This window comes from Leuciscus leuciscus, assembly GCF_965113295.1.
Source record: "Leuciscus leuciscus genome assembly, chromosome: 14".
Classification (NCBI taxonomy): domain Eukaryota; kingdom Metazoa; phylum Chordata; class Actinopteri; order Cypriniformes; family Leuciscidae; genus Leuciscus; species Leuciscus leuciscus.
This window is the reverse complement of record NC_138738.1, coordinates 8871878-8885747: the sequence shown is the minus strand read 5'-3', so window position 1 is coordinate 8885747 and position 13870 is coordinate 8871878. Positions and strand designations below refer to the sequence as shown.

The 13870-nt window shown below is 38.3% G+C and overlaps 1 protein-coding gene across 2 annotated transcripts in view; it reads right to left on the bottom strand.

The window, feature by feature from the left end:
* cntn3b (contactin 3b) overlaps positions 1-2276 on the bottom strand; it is a 66754-nt gene extending 64478 nt beyond the window's left edge. For both annotated transcript variants that reach the window (XM_082190166.1, XM_082190167.1), the window contains exon 1: positions 1851-2276. The gene's annotated coding sequence lies outside the window, so the exon portion shown is untranslated. The remainder of the gene's footprint in view (positions 1-1850) is intronic.
* Between the last annotated feature and the right edge of the window lie 11594 nt (positions 2277-13870).

The window sequence follows — 13870 nt, the reverse complement described above, 5'->3', positions numbered from 1 at the left end:
ACCCAGATCAGATCACTATCATAAAAGTATTACACAAGTATGTGTTTTACCCTCTCACTGACAATTGTGGGGTTCTCAGATTTTTTGACAAATTAATTTCCATGGTGTTTCCAGACATTCCTGGTTACTGTATGGAATTAGATTAAACAACTAGTGTACAATTGGCTCCAACAGGACCTTCAAAAGAGAGAATGATTTTTCATGCAGACAAGTAATATTCTATTTTTCTTTTTAAAAGAACAATATCTAACCAATTATATATTTAGAACAAAGTAAATGGGCTGGGCATGGAAGTATTCCTTGAAATTTCTCTTCATGGAATTATATACATGTAGCTTCTATTGTGCGGGATGCATTATAAGAGTAGAGAATTGTGTTACGGGCGACTAGTATCAGAATGGAGATGCTGAAGAACAGCACCTGACAGTTTTTATTTTTATCCCTTATACATTGTCTCTTGAGTCTGAGGAAATGTGAGGTTATCTGCAGTAAGAGTGATGTGTGTGCCCCATGTGATCTTCTGCCCTACATGACTGAGATCAGTATGCAGTTCACCTAATAAATCACACGTGCAGCTGCTACAAAAGCATAAGGCGCTGTCAGAATTCACATATAATTCGAAAATTAAAAATGGCCGCAAAATACGCTTGTTTTAAGTGTTTACTTTCCCCCAAAGAAAGCTGTTTAAATTTGTTTAACAACAGCCAATTAAATTGTTTTGCACTGTTTTTGACTTATCATAGGTCAAAGAACATAAGGGAAATCATGCCAAGATGGCGGATGTAGCTAGTACTCACGAGCTATCGCTACCACACACCTGCACACCTGAAGAACGTCCATCATCGATCAAGAAGTAAGTCCTCACTTAAATTCAGTGCTTTGAAAGTAGGCCTACGAGGTTTCGGAGACAGATTTTCCTCCAGTAAATACTATTCCCCGGCTATTCTACTACACACGCACAATCAGTTTGTTTAGATCAGTTTAGTCGGATTGATTCTCGAACGGTGCGTTTATGATTAGCGAATCAAAAAACCTCCGATGATCTTAGTAGGCTTACGATTCCTGATTCTCTTTTTATAGTAAAAAAAAAAAAAAAAAAAAAAAAATCGATTAATTTTTGTGATCCGATTCTTTTCAGTTAATAAAATGCAGCAGGATAGCCCGATTCCCCAACGATTAACGACTCTAATGATCTGATTCGTTTGTTGTGAGTTGAACTAATCTCTGAAGCGCAAGTTCGTTTTAATTCTATGTTGTACAGCTCTTGAAACTCAAATGTCAGTGTTGATAGGCTACACATGAACTCGTGTATGCATCAAATGACTGACTGAATGAATGGAATGTCACATTGTGTGTTTTTTTTTTTTTTTTTTTTTTTTTGGTATATAATAGCCTACTCTAAAAAAAAGTCTGTAAAGTCTGTTTAAACGCCTTTTGAAAGAATTCTGTTTAAATAGTATACGATCTGTTCTTTTGAAATCAGTGATCGCATCGACTGCCGAGTAGGCTATAGGCTAAATTCATTAAGAATTGCATTTATTTTTATTTCCTCTTATGTCTTCCTTAAAAGTAGACTTAAAGATTGCTAGAGGAATCGTTAAGATTCTTCAGACTCAGAAACGTTGAATTCCTTCCCATTAATTATCAGTTCATTGCATTCTAGAAATCGTAGGGGTCGTTGCCAGGTTTCCATGTGTAAAACTGCTCTTGATTTTCGTATTTAATCATTTATTATTCATTATATATCGATAATGTATAATTTACATTATTTGGCATCTCGAATAAAACTTGGGCTAACAGTTTAACTTTGAATAATCTTGCAGTGCATACTAGCTAATGAATCAACTCACCGAGTCACCGTGATGCGCTCCCGTTCACTGTATTCCGAGTCAAAATTAGAGAAGACGTGGGATTTTACTCCATATTCAGTGATGGGATGAATCTCGGCACCTCTAACCCCATAATGTCGTCGGCAACATCTTTCCTGATATCGTTCTCTCACTTTTAGTACAAAATAAATGCCCTCTAAATCGAAGACTATGTGGAGACGGTCAGGAGAACGAGATTTATTCCCTCTCGCGCACAGAGATGCTCCTCGTATTCCCGCAAGCGCCCCGCAATTAGTCCACGAATCACAGCGCTCTGGCGTATCCACCGCACACGCGTGCCCCGTGATCGGTTCCGACCAGCAGAGTGATCCACAAGACGGTTGGTTAGGTATATATGATGCGTATCCCCTCCTCCGGCAGTCTCTCAGTGGATGAAATGCGCAGTTGTGGTACCTAACATACAACAGAGTGTCTCTGTAAGCACGCCCCAAATTCAGTGAGCAAAGTGCCTCAAAGGGAAGATTTGTATGTGATAGTGATCATTTGCATCACTTGTCTAACGCCTGACCTCTCAGTGCCATATCTGGTTTGTGATATTGTAATTAAAAATTGGAATGGCATAGACTGGACCCTTAAGAATTTCATTTGCAATATTAGAACTGTAATAGCATAATGGCTCGGCTTTAATTCCACTTACATTTGCATAAAGCTTATCTATGTGTGCTATGCTCAGATATGGCAAGGGCAGCTCAGGATAAGCCTAAAATGTAAGAAGATTCATTTGTTCCACGAAAGCTTCCTCCCTGTAGCATTTTCAGTTCACAGCTCGAATGAGATGGGTGCTAGTTGTCACACATTTACTCCTGTGAATATTTCGCAGGGCAGGTTTATTTTTGAAAATCAATTATAGGCACAAATCTTAAAGTCTTGGTTGCAAAAAAAAGAGGCAATTAAACAGTTCATTGAACACACATCAATCAACCCAATGGGGCATGTTGTCACATTATAACAAATTCATGAAACAGCAAAATTATGAAAAAGAAAACATTTAAAGTATTTTAATTAATAAAGATAATTTACAAATAAAATGACATGTAAAACGTATGTGACAACTTCAATAATACTTTAAGCTGTAATTTTGTGTTAGTTTAAAAAAAGTAACAACTATTGAAATAAGATGATATTGAAATTTTAGTTTGGAGGACATAATTTTTTAATTATTATTATTTACTGTAAAATTGTTTTGTAACCAACATAAAAAGTCACAGCTATAGAGAAAACATGCAATTGGACTTTTGCCTCAGAACCTTATAGCTACTGACATATAGCCCTTGCGACCTTCCATGTGTGACAATTAGCCCCAGTCTCCCATGATTTAAACTGACTAGGAAACTAGTGAATGTCAGAAAACCCTACTATTCAGGGTCAGTTGGAATTCAGCTACAAAACAGCACACCCTACTGCTGAATGCCACCATAACACAGTCACTTTTACTCTTCTGAACCTTACACAACCTTTGTCCTTCAATGCTGTACACCACTGAAAAAAAATAGCTTAATCCAGCCTAAGGTGGTTATCTGGTTCAAGCTGGCTAATTTCTGCTGTCCAGCCTGGTTTGAGGGTTTTGGCCACCTTGTCAGGCTGAGAGACCAGCTAACCAAACTTAATCCAGACTGAAAACCAACTAAACAGTGTTATAGTACTTGAGTTTGAACAAGTCCAGACTTAGAATAAAGTTCGGCTTAAATTCAGAGTACAAGGCCTTATTTTCTGTGGCTATCAAACCAGTTTATTCGAGTCTAAACGCTCCTGAAATATGGACTTGAGATGGACTTGCGTCTGAGTCCGTCTTATCCAGACTTGATTACAACACTGCAATTCTTTATTTTTTAATTTTTTATTTTTTTCTGCAATTTGGTCCAAGGCTGGTTTTATTTTTCAGCAAATCAATTTACTGTTATAATTCAACCCAGTACTGCTCTTATAGTCTTTGCAAAAACAATATTTAACTGAAAATACCTCCATATAATTTTGCAGAGTGAACCAAACACTTAACAGTGTCAATCAGTAAAGCATGAGGTATCTGAAGATTGAATTCATGGCATGGTATTGTGGCACAAAGGTGTTTTTATTTGACCCTTTGTCAAAGGTCAGTGTGGTTTTTAAGAATCAAAGAAAAATAGAGACCGTGATGAGAGATGGAGCAAAAGGTCTTTTAGAAACGTCTGGTAAATAATAGCACAGTTTTTCATTTAATTATGTGCACTCGACCCTGAGGAGCTCCAAACATGTTTGGTTGACAACCGCATGACCCGCTGCTTTGTGAAACAGTCATTGAAGCCGAATGGTCGACTGCATCGGCTAGTGTTACAGCATGTCACTCGCGACATTTAGCTTGAGGTGAGCATGAGCTGATATTTTACAGCACATAAACATTAAAGGAATAATTCACCCATAATGAAAATTCTGTTTAACTCACCCAACCTCATGTCACGTCATTTTCAATGGATTACGTAAGCATTTCTCATTTCAAATGGTGCTATTATCATTGAATAAAGACTTTTCCTTACAAAGTTATCAAATGGTTTTAAAGATTTGGAATATTGTCTACTGGTCACATACTTTTATGGTGCTTTTTTGTCCTTTTTGGAGCTTGACAGATTTGGTCACTACACTGTAAAAAAGTTAAACAAAGTAAAAAAGTAAACTAAGATTATGCATGATTATAAGTAACTAACCCTAAACACTAACCGTAACTCTATAAGTATACATGTAGTGGATTAATATTACTGTCACCCTGAACTATTTATTCTATTTATACTATTTAGTCTTTAATAGTAACTTCAGGTTTGCTCCTATATGAATCAGCAATCTAAAGGTCTAAGCAAACAGTATTAAGAAATGCAGCCCTAACCTCAGATTTCATTATCCAAGTTTGATGATAAGAGTCTAGCTATGTGCAATAAAGACAAGTCTTCTCGCGTTATTTCATCTTCCAATACAGAGGGAAAAATGGCATCAAACAGAATTTGATCCCTCATTTGGTGGATATCCTGCAGGGGTTTGTGAACTTCAAAGCTGGGCAGGTGACACAGATCCATCTGGTTCCCCTATAGGCTTTGAGTAGGGCACCTCACTGCTTATTCAGCATGACGTTTTTTTCATTGTATTCTCTAGACAGTGCAGCATGTCTTACTTGGGCATTCTTGAGACACAGATGAGCTGTTATATCTTGAGATATGTTTTCTCTAATTTCTCTTCTGGTATCCACAGCTCAATCTACATGGATACTGTTAGAATACATTGTTTCCAAATGCAGTTGATGATTTTAAAATGGTATATTCTTAAAGCACATATGAATGGATTGGGTTTAAATGAGGTAAATCAAGTCCTAAATTAAAGCAAGTCTTGTCAGAAGAGGGGTGTTAGGTTTGGTGTTATTTATTGATGAATCCATTAATCTCCATCTGCTAATTTGTTTGCAGTGCCATTTTACAATGCCCTGAATTCCAAGAAAATCGTTATTTCTGTTTTTTTAACATATATTTAGTAATGGAACTCCTGAATGACCTGTCAATCATGGCTCATCATTAATCATAACCAAATAGTTGGGGAAACTTTTAATGACTTGTCATCAATCATGAATTTCACAAGCATCAATCATAATCAAACTGTTGAGGGAAACTTAATTAAACTGAATTCTTGACCTATATATTTATTTATTTATTTGGTTAGTTAAAAAAAAAAAAAACGTATTTAAAAATATATTGTAAAAATGTGCATTTGCTACAATTATTTAAAAGCTGTAAAATGCCATTTTGTCTTAACCATTTAATATATGGTTTTCACATTTTCACCTACGACCTTCATCAACTCATCAACCACAAATTTTCTTCCAGGGTAAATTTTATGAAATACAGTGAAAATATCAGCAAAAAACGTAATCATTAGTGTGTCACACATTGGCTGCGGCGACTGAAGTAAATGACATTGAATTCCAGAGTGCTGTGTACCTATTCATGCTTCCATCAAACTACACTGAACAAACACTACTCTTATCCCGTCCGAAAACCAGTCATTATCTGGTGTGACCACCATTTGCCTCACGCAAGTGCAACACATCTCCTTCGCATAGAGTTGATCAGGTTGTTGATTGTGGCCTGTGGAATGTTGGTCCACTCCTCTTCAATGGCTATGCGAAGTTTCTGGATATTGGCAGGACCTGGAACATGCTGACATATACGCCGATCCAGAGCATCCCAAACATGCTCAATGGGTGACATGTCCAGTGAGTATGCTGGCCATGCAAGAACTGGGATGTTTTCAGCTTCCAGGAATTGTGCACAGATCCTTGAAACATGGGGCCGTGCATTATCATGCTGCAACATGAGGTAATGGTCAAGGATGAATGGCACAACAATGGGCCTTAGAATCTCATCACGGTATCTCTGTGCATTCAAAATGCCATCAATAAAATGCACCTGTGTCCGTTGTCCATAACATACGCCTGCCCATACCATAACCCCATGCTGGATGTGGAGGTCCTGGGCTGGTGTGGTTACACGTGGTCTGCGGTTGTGAGGCCGGTTGGATGTACTGCCAAATCCTCTGAAATGCCTTTGGAGACGGCTTATGGTAGAGAAATGAACATTCAATTCACGGGCAACAGCTCTGGTGGACATTCCTGCAGTCAGCATGCCAATGGCACGCTCCCTCAAAACTTGCAACATCTGTGGCATTGTGCTGTGTGATAAAACTGCACATTTTAGAGTGGCCTTTTATCGTGGCCAGCCTAAGGCACACCTGAGCAATAATCATGCTGTCTAATCAGCATCTTGATATGCCACACCTGTGAGGTGGATGGATTATCTCGGCAAAGGAGAAGTGCTCACTAACACAGATTTAGACAGATATGTGAACAATATTTGAGAGAAATAGGCCTTTTGTGTACATAGAAAAAGTCTTAGATCTTTGAGTTCAGCTCATGAAAAATAGGGGCAAAAACAAAAGTGTTGCGTTTATAATTTTGTTCAGAGTATATCATACTGTGGGTCAGGGGTGTCCAATCCTGCGACTGGAGGGCCACTGTCCTGAATAGTTCAGCTTCAACCCTATAAACAGGCAATCAGCTGTTTAAACAGCTTAACCTGCTAATCAGGTTCTTATGCTGCCTTCACGTTCTATCAGAATTATCGTAAATACGAGTTTCCTGGTTAAAAATTGGACATGAACTCCCTCTCAAGTCGAATTTACCACTGGGAAGTTCGGGGATAATTTTGATTCCTAAGTTCCTGAGATGGGCGGGGCTCAAATCTTAAACATGCATTGTGGGGGGGAGAATGATTGCTGCTGTGGCTGGTATCCTTGATTAGTTTTTTTCCTTAACCGCTACTTTGCCTTGCCTTGTCGTTAAAGTAGTGCATATTTACATATATGAATATTCATTCATTGACACAATGTCAACCAAAATTCTAGCTGGGGTTTCATATTGTGATCAAACGTTAACCCTTTGTGTTGTGCTGTTATGTACTGATCTTTAATGAAGCAGGTATGATGAAGAAGTGACATGATGGTCAATGTTTGGTTATGGTGCAATACTGACCCACGTTGCTTGTGTTATTGTAAATGTCATAACTACGGGCTGCTGGAACATTTCTGAACGTGTCCAGCTCGCCAAAAAGCCCTATTGACTAAATTGTTTGATCCACAACAGTGAACGGAGAAAGAAAAACAGAAAACGAACGAGGTATCAATACAAACACACGTAGTGCGCTTTTTTTTTTCTTTTCTTTTTTTTTTTTTTAATGGCTGCATGGTTGACTGCACACTCATTTTTATGACTTCTCATTCAGAGGCTGTGACAGCCCACTGGTATTAATTAAAAAGAGAGGGAGATCTGTACCGCTCAGCTCTGACCCACGACAGACATTGCTCCCAATTAGGTGCCCTCCTAAGTCTCTCCCGCTAAGGCTTTTTGGCAACATGGTTTTCCGAGTGATGATTTGAGGTTGTAAATTATAGCACGGCTGTGGTCATGACTCCACTTTATTCCTAACACAATACAGGGCTGTGGACTCTTTTGAAATGTCTTACACTCTACTCCAATAAAGTCTTGCTGAGTTGTTTAATATTAAATATTTTGTTCCAAATTTCCACCATGGAATAAAACATAAAAGTAATTGTGACTTTTTATCTCACAATTATGTTAGTTTTTTCTCCGAATTGCGACTTTATATCTCAGTTCTGTGAAAAGGAATTTTGAGTTATAAACTTGCAATTAAAAAAGCACAAAAAAAATCCGTCGCGTATCGAGTTTATATCTCAGAATTTGGACTTTATAACTCTCAATTGTGAGTTTATTCTGTGGCAGTAACAAGCTTCCATACTTGACTTAACTTTTTTCCGTTTAAGACAAAAGGAGAAATTCTAGAGATTGTCTCTCTTTTGCATGCAATTAAAATGAATAAGAACTTTCAAGCTTTTACTGATTGATTGGTCATGATGAATGATTATTTTATTAACAAATGTTTTATGACTCTTTTTTTTCCCGAAGAGTGACTTATTTCACCGTAGCCATGCATGTGCAATATTTCAGTAAAAAGAATAACAGAAAAAAAGAAAATTCTTACTTGTTTCATTCATTAGTCCCGTGAAAGCCAGTATGGAAAATCAAACTTATTTGTTTACCTTCCGACCCCGTCATCTGACTCATCAGACTCGGACTAGAAGACGTAGTATGGACTCGAGTGCTGAAATAATAAGAATACACTGTATTCCAGTGTATTCTCAAGAATAAAAGTGTGTATATGTTCCTCAGAACAAAGAAAGCCATATGGGCTTGAAACACAGTGGTGAGTAAATGATGACAGAACATACATTTTTGGGTGGATTATTACATAAATACAAAAAATAAATAAAAAAATTGGCTCAGACTCTCAATAAGCAAAGCCACATAAAATGTCTGTTGAGTTCTTTAGATATGAAATATCTATTGTGCCTTTTTGAGTGTCGCATTTGTCAATATCAATCTTATCTCTGCACAGTCTGAGCTTGTTTAGTGTCTGTGTTTGGTTCTTTTGACAGATAGAAGAATTTTCCCCTTGGCTGAGCATGTTCGCAACATTCAAAAACCCAGTGCCAGCTATTCAATCCATTGCATCTCACTTCATATTGAGATAAAACAATTGCTAGACCCTTTTTTTACTGAAATACTTCAGCAATATGTCATTTAGTGCCATACAGCTGTACCCTGGTAAAATATTACTGATAATCAATCCTTGTCTGATGATGGAGATTAACCTATATTGACCTGAGAATCATTTTCCTTGGTAATATTTCAGAAATATACATGTATTTAACCAGCTGTGATACCACATTCGTAATTGGGCAACTCTGTCCCTCGAGATCTGGTCTCAAAGTTTATCTCCAACCTTGATCAAACTCACCTGGTTGTAGCTGTCTAGTAATCCCTAACTAAACGGAGCTAAACAGAAAAATGGATCTTGAGGGCTTGAGTTGCCCACCCCTGATTTAAATAGTCAAACAGGTTTGCAAAAATGTCTAAAATCGTTTGTGATTCAGTTTGATTCATTCTGACACTGATTTCTCACACCGAAATAATGACGGGATAGCCTACTTTATAAGATGCTGGATTTACAGTCCATTGACTGGAAACAAAACTTGTAAATTTTGTGCCAAGTGTATCTTGTGAACGATACTGTTGCAGGTAAGATGAATTATATCCATATATCCAATAACAATACCAAAAAAGTGTATCAAAACATTGGGACACACTTGGAATACTGATTCTAATTGGTCCTTCGTGACATTCAGAGATGAGTTTTACATCTGTTTTACATGTTTTAAGAGAATATGATTATTTTAATATTCCATATGAGTAGGAATGTTCTTCATTTCATTTATTTATTTGAGTAGCCCTATTATTTTGTGATATTGACTAGCTGGCTTATCCCTCACTAAACTGATTATCAGAGAGTAATGGGCCTATTCCTTAATAGCTGAGGATAACCACTATTCATTTTTCATTATTCAAATATTGTTGCAAATAAACAGCTTGCCTTTTTCAGTCTCTTTTTCTGGATTGGTACAAAGTAACTGTCAAATATAAGTGTACAGTATTCTACATATTTTGACACATGCTTATTTATAGCATGTATCATCACTAGGGATTCTGAGTTTCCTAAGGGGATCTTTAAAACTGGATCATACCCCAGGAGACTCCTGCTAGCCTGCATCTGACAGCTAAAAGATCACTACATGTATATACTCAACAACAAATCATATGCACATAGAAGCCAGAAAGGCAAGACCTTAATGCAAACTAGCAGTTTGAATTCATCTCCTTATCCTGCTCTGTTTGTAATATGAAGTGTTATAAATGATGCTGTATTCCCATGGTGCTGCTGTTCTATGGAAAACAGGAATTGAGTGAGCTTCTGATGTTTTCTTGCTTATCTTTCTCAATGTAGGTTAGAATAAGTGTGAGGCCCAGGTGGTGTGTGTGATTCACAGAGCATTGTCTGAACCAATACATATTATAGTGTGGCATGTCTTTTGTTTACGCCTTTGAAAGGGAATACAATATGGGACCACCAAATGTATGCACAATTGTACTGTATGTGTGCATGTGTTCAACTTTTGGCTGTCCTCCAAACATGGAAGAAACAGGATGCAGGATCTTATTTCTCACATCCTTTTCTCTCTTTCTTTCTATCTCTGATGGCAGTTCTAATTAGCATTTTTATTTAACATAACTTTGAATTTGCTACTCATCCGTGTAGGTGATACGTTCTAGTGAAATTACAGTTGGTTGCTTTGCGTTTATGCATATGACCATTTTTATTTATTTAAAATGTTCGATTACAAATATCAGATCAATAAAATACATCTGACTACTTGCATCTGTCTGCAGCAAATCTGACCTCAGAAAACCGGGAGCTCTCCCTCAATGGTAAGACTTTGTAAAACTGGGAGTGTTTGTGTAATGTGCTTTTCAAAAGTCATTATTTTGCTCATAGATCTTTTTAAAATGCCTAACCATAAGTAGTAGACACTGACACGTCATGTACATGCTCCCTGAAATTGTGGCTTGTTAAGGAAAGGTGTAATTTGGGAGTTTTGCCTGTTGGACAGTAAAAGAGGCAAACAAACTCTAATAGACTTACATTAAATGAGTGAGCCAAATCACACATATGGGGCAGAATATTATAGAGACACCCTAGCAACCATAGAGCAACAATATATCAAAGGTTTTTATTTTTATTTTATTTTTTTACTTTGTCCATAAGCAACCAACCACTAACGACCCTAATAATGTATCAATGTACTTGTTAAGGTGGTAACCACCCACAACACTCCAGCATCATGAGATGTCCTTCAATATAGATGAGACTCAAATTAATGCTTCCTCGTTTCCTCACTCCTCTCTCCAGTCCGTAGCCCTGAAACCTATCGAACTCAGCCATCTTGAAGGACATCTCAATTCTCTAATTGCACAGCGAGTAGACGAGGAATAAGGAGCGAGGAAGCTTCCTGAGGGGTCATGAGCGAGGATACACAGGTGTATCCTTCCATCGCATCCTAACGGGGTGGAGCAAAGGAAAGGAAACAAGGATGCACAAATAAGAAAGGAGAAGCACCCATGGCTACGGCCTTGCTGTGATCACAACTTTACAACATATTGAGATGACATCAATTCCGCACAGCCTCATTTTCTTCCGCCGAATTGTAAACACGAGTCTAACCTACGGAGAGTTTACCTTTTTTTTTTTTTTTTTTCTTGACCATATTCGATCAAATCACTTGTGAACATTATCTCCGAACTGATACTTTTACTCAATGTGAAGAGGGAAGACAGGCCATGGCGAATATCCCCTTATCACTCCTGTGCCTCATGAAAAAAAGCACCCCAGACACCACCGATATCTTCACTTATTCAGCATGGCATCCTTTCGAGCCGGGGCGCGCCATTCGCCTATTTATTTAAACGCCATCAATATTTAATTTGCGAACGTGTTGCGGAAGATCACAAGAGCACTCACAAAGGACCTCAGGCTGAATATGCAACGCCTTGATAAATATTTCAGCACTCCATTTCGCCAGCTCCCCCACTGACTCACTGTGTGCCTCGAGCTGATGCATGCAAGAATTAAACATGTTATAGCAGTATTTGTTCTTGAAAAAAGGAACACAACAGGGCATTGCAGAGGTGAGACATTCAGGAGAGGAGCATTTAGGTCTGATATCGCTTCATTATTGAAACAATTATAAGCGTGCATTCAAACGCTCGCACTTACTGAAAATCAATGTATTTCAGTCAACCTTTTCACTCACACATAATTTGGGAGGGAAAGCAGCTAATCAAAGCTCGATAAATATCAGCAATGGTTTTTATCATTTCTGTGGTGTTTGAGTTGGTCTGTCTCACTATAAAACATTCCATCCTTTTTAAACACACACACACACACACACACATATATATATATATATATATATTAAAAATGAACATAGGCCTATATCAAGGGTGTGTATAGCCTGCAACTAGAAAATCCACAAGACCTCAAGGAGCAGCTCCTGTAAAGATTCTCTCTCCACTCATACGTGGGCATCCATCAATAAGGCAATTGTTTAAGCTCCCAGCAGAGCTCGGCTCTGCCTGTGAAATTTATGAGAGCCAGAGCAAACAGACGAGTGGATGAATAGCGAGGGAGAATCCAGTCCTTAACAATAACAACACAATCAATCAGGTCATATACACTTCACACTCAGGCCCAGGACTGATCCCAACATCCCCTCTGCATCTTCTGACTGGCTCATCATCATTGTGCATCATGGTAAAAGGCTATTGAGAATGAATAATATGGCACATGCTGCTTGTTTTTATACCAGATTTACTGGCTGAAAGGTGGCATTTGTTACCATCATCAAGTTACTGAGCACATGGATGCAACTTCCTCTGCATATTTTATTTTTCTCTAGATATTGTTGCACATCTATAGATGATTGGCGAAAGATTTATGCTATGGTAACAACCTGAAATGACAAAACTGAGTGTAGATAAGAAAGCAGTTTGCACTACATTACACAAATTCACTCTGTGGATGATGTTAACGTCTACACATCGTTTTCACAATAGAAAAAGCCTTGTGGTTAGCCAAATAGCCGTTGGCATCCAAACAGCAATCAGTCACTGTATTTTGCTCATTATGCAGCCCACAGGCTGCTGAGAGAAGCTCGGAGGAGGGCTTTATCCACATCGCAGCTGTGAATAGCAAAGCTTAGCCAGGGTTCGGGTGATGGCTTTTGAATTTACAAAGGGTACAGAACGTAGCTACAACTGTGCAGAGATAACTGCTAGCATGAAGACTGGAGGCAATGCAGAAAATCGGAGGTCTAGGGTTGCAAGTGCACATGGGGATCGAAGAACAGACAGTAGAGAGTCTCGCCACAGAGAGGAATTGTGTTTTGCCTACAAAAGATGATGCATCTTTTGAATGGAAAAGATGCTACAGGACCGAGGCACAATCCGTCCCCACAGCCGTGCGGTAACACGGCGCAGGGGGACTTCATTATAGTCTTGACTGTAAAAGTTAGCTGTGATCGCAAAGAATGTTGTCGATTTGTTTCTTTTCTCTCTTGGCCTATTATTTGTTTAATCTGTTTTGTTAGTCACTATTGCTTTTCTGCCTAGCATGCATTTTGCTGCCGCCTGGCAACATTAATGGCCAGTCCTTCCTTAGCAACTGTGGCCCTCCGCACTAATACCAGACATACCAGATACTTAATACCAGATAAAGTTTTTGATCTTCTCTAAAGGAAGTCTTTGAAAGTCCTGCGTGTTTGGTTAGTTTTCAATGGAATCTTGTGGAAATTATCCCGATTAGTAAAGTGTTGCTGCTGGGTCACTTAGTAGTAACCCAGAGGTTGTAACCATATTTTTTTCCCCCTTTTTCCAAGTCTTTAAATAAATCTTGTGACGTTCATGCTTTAACAGTGTGTCAGCCCTCATTCCCAAATGAACA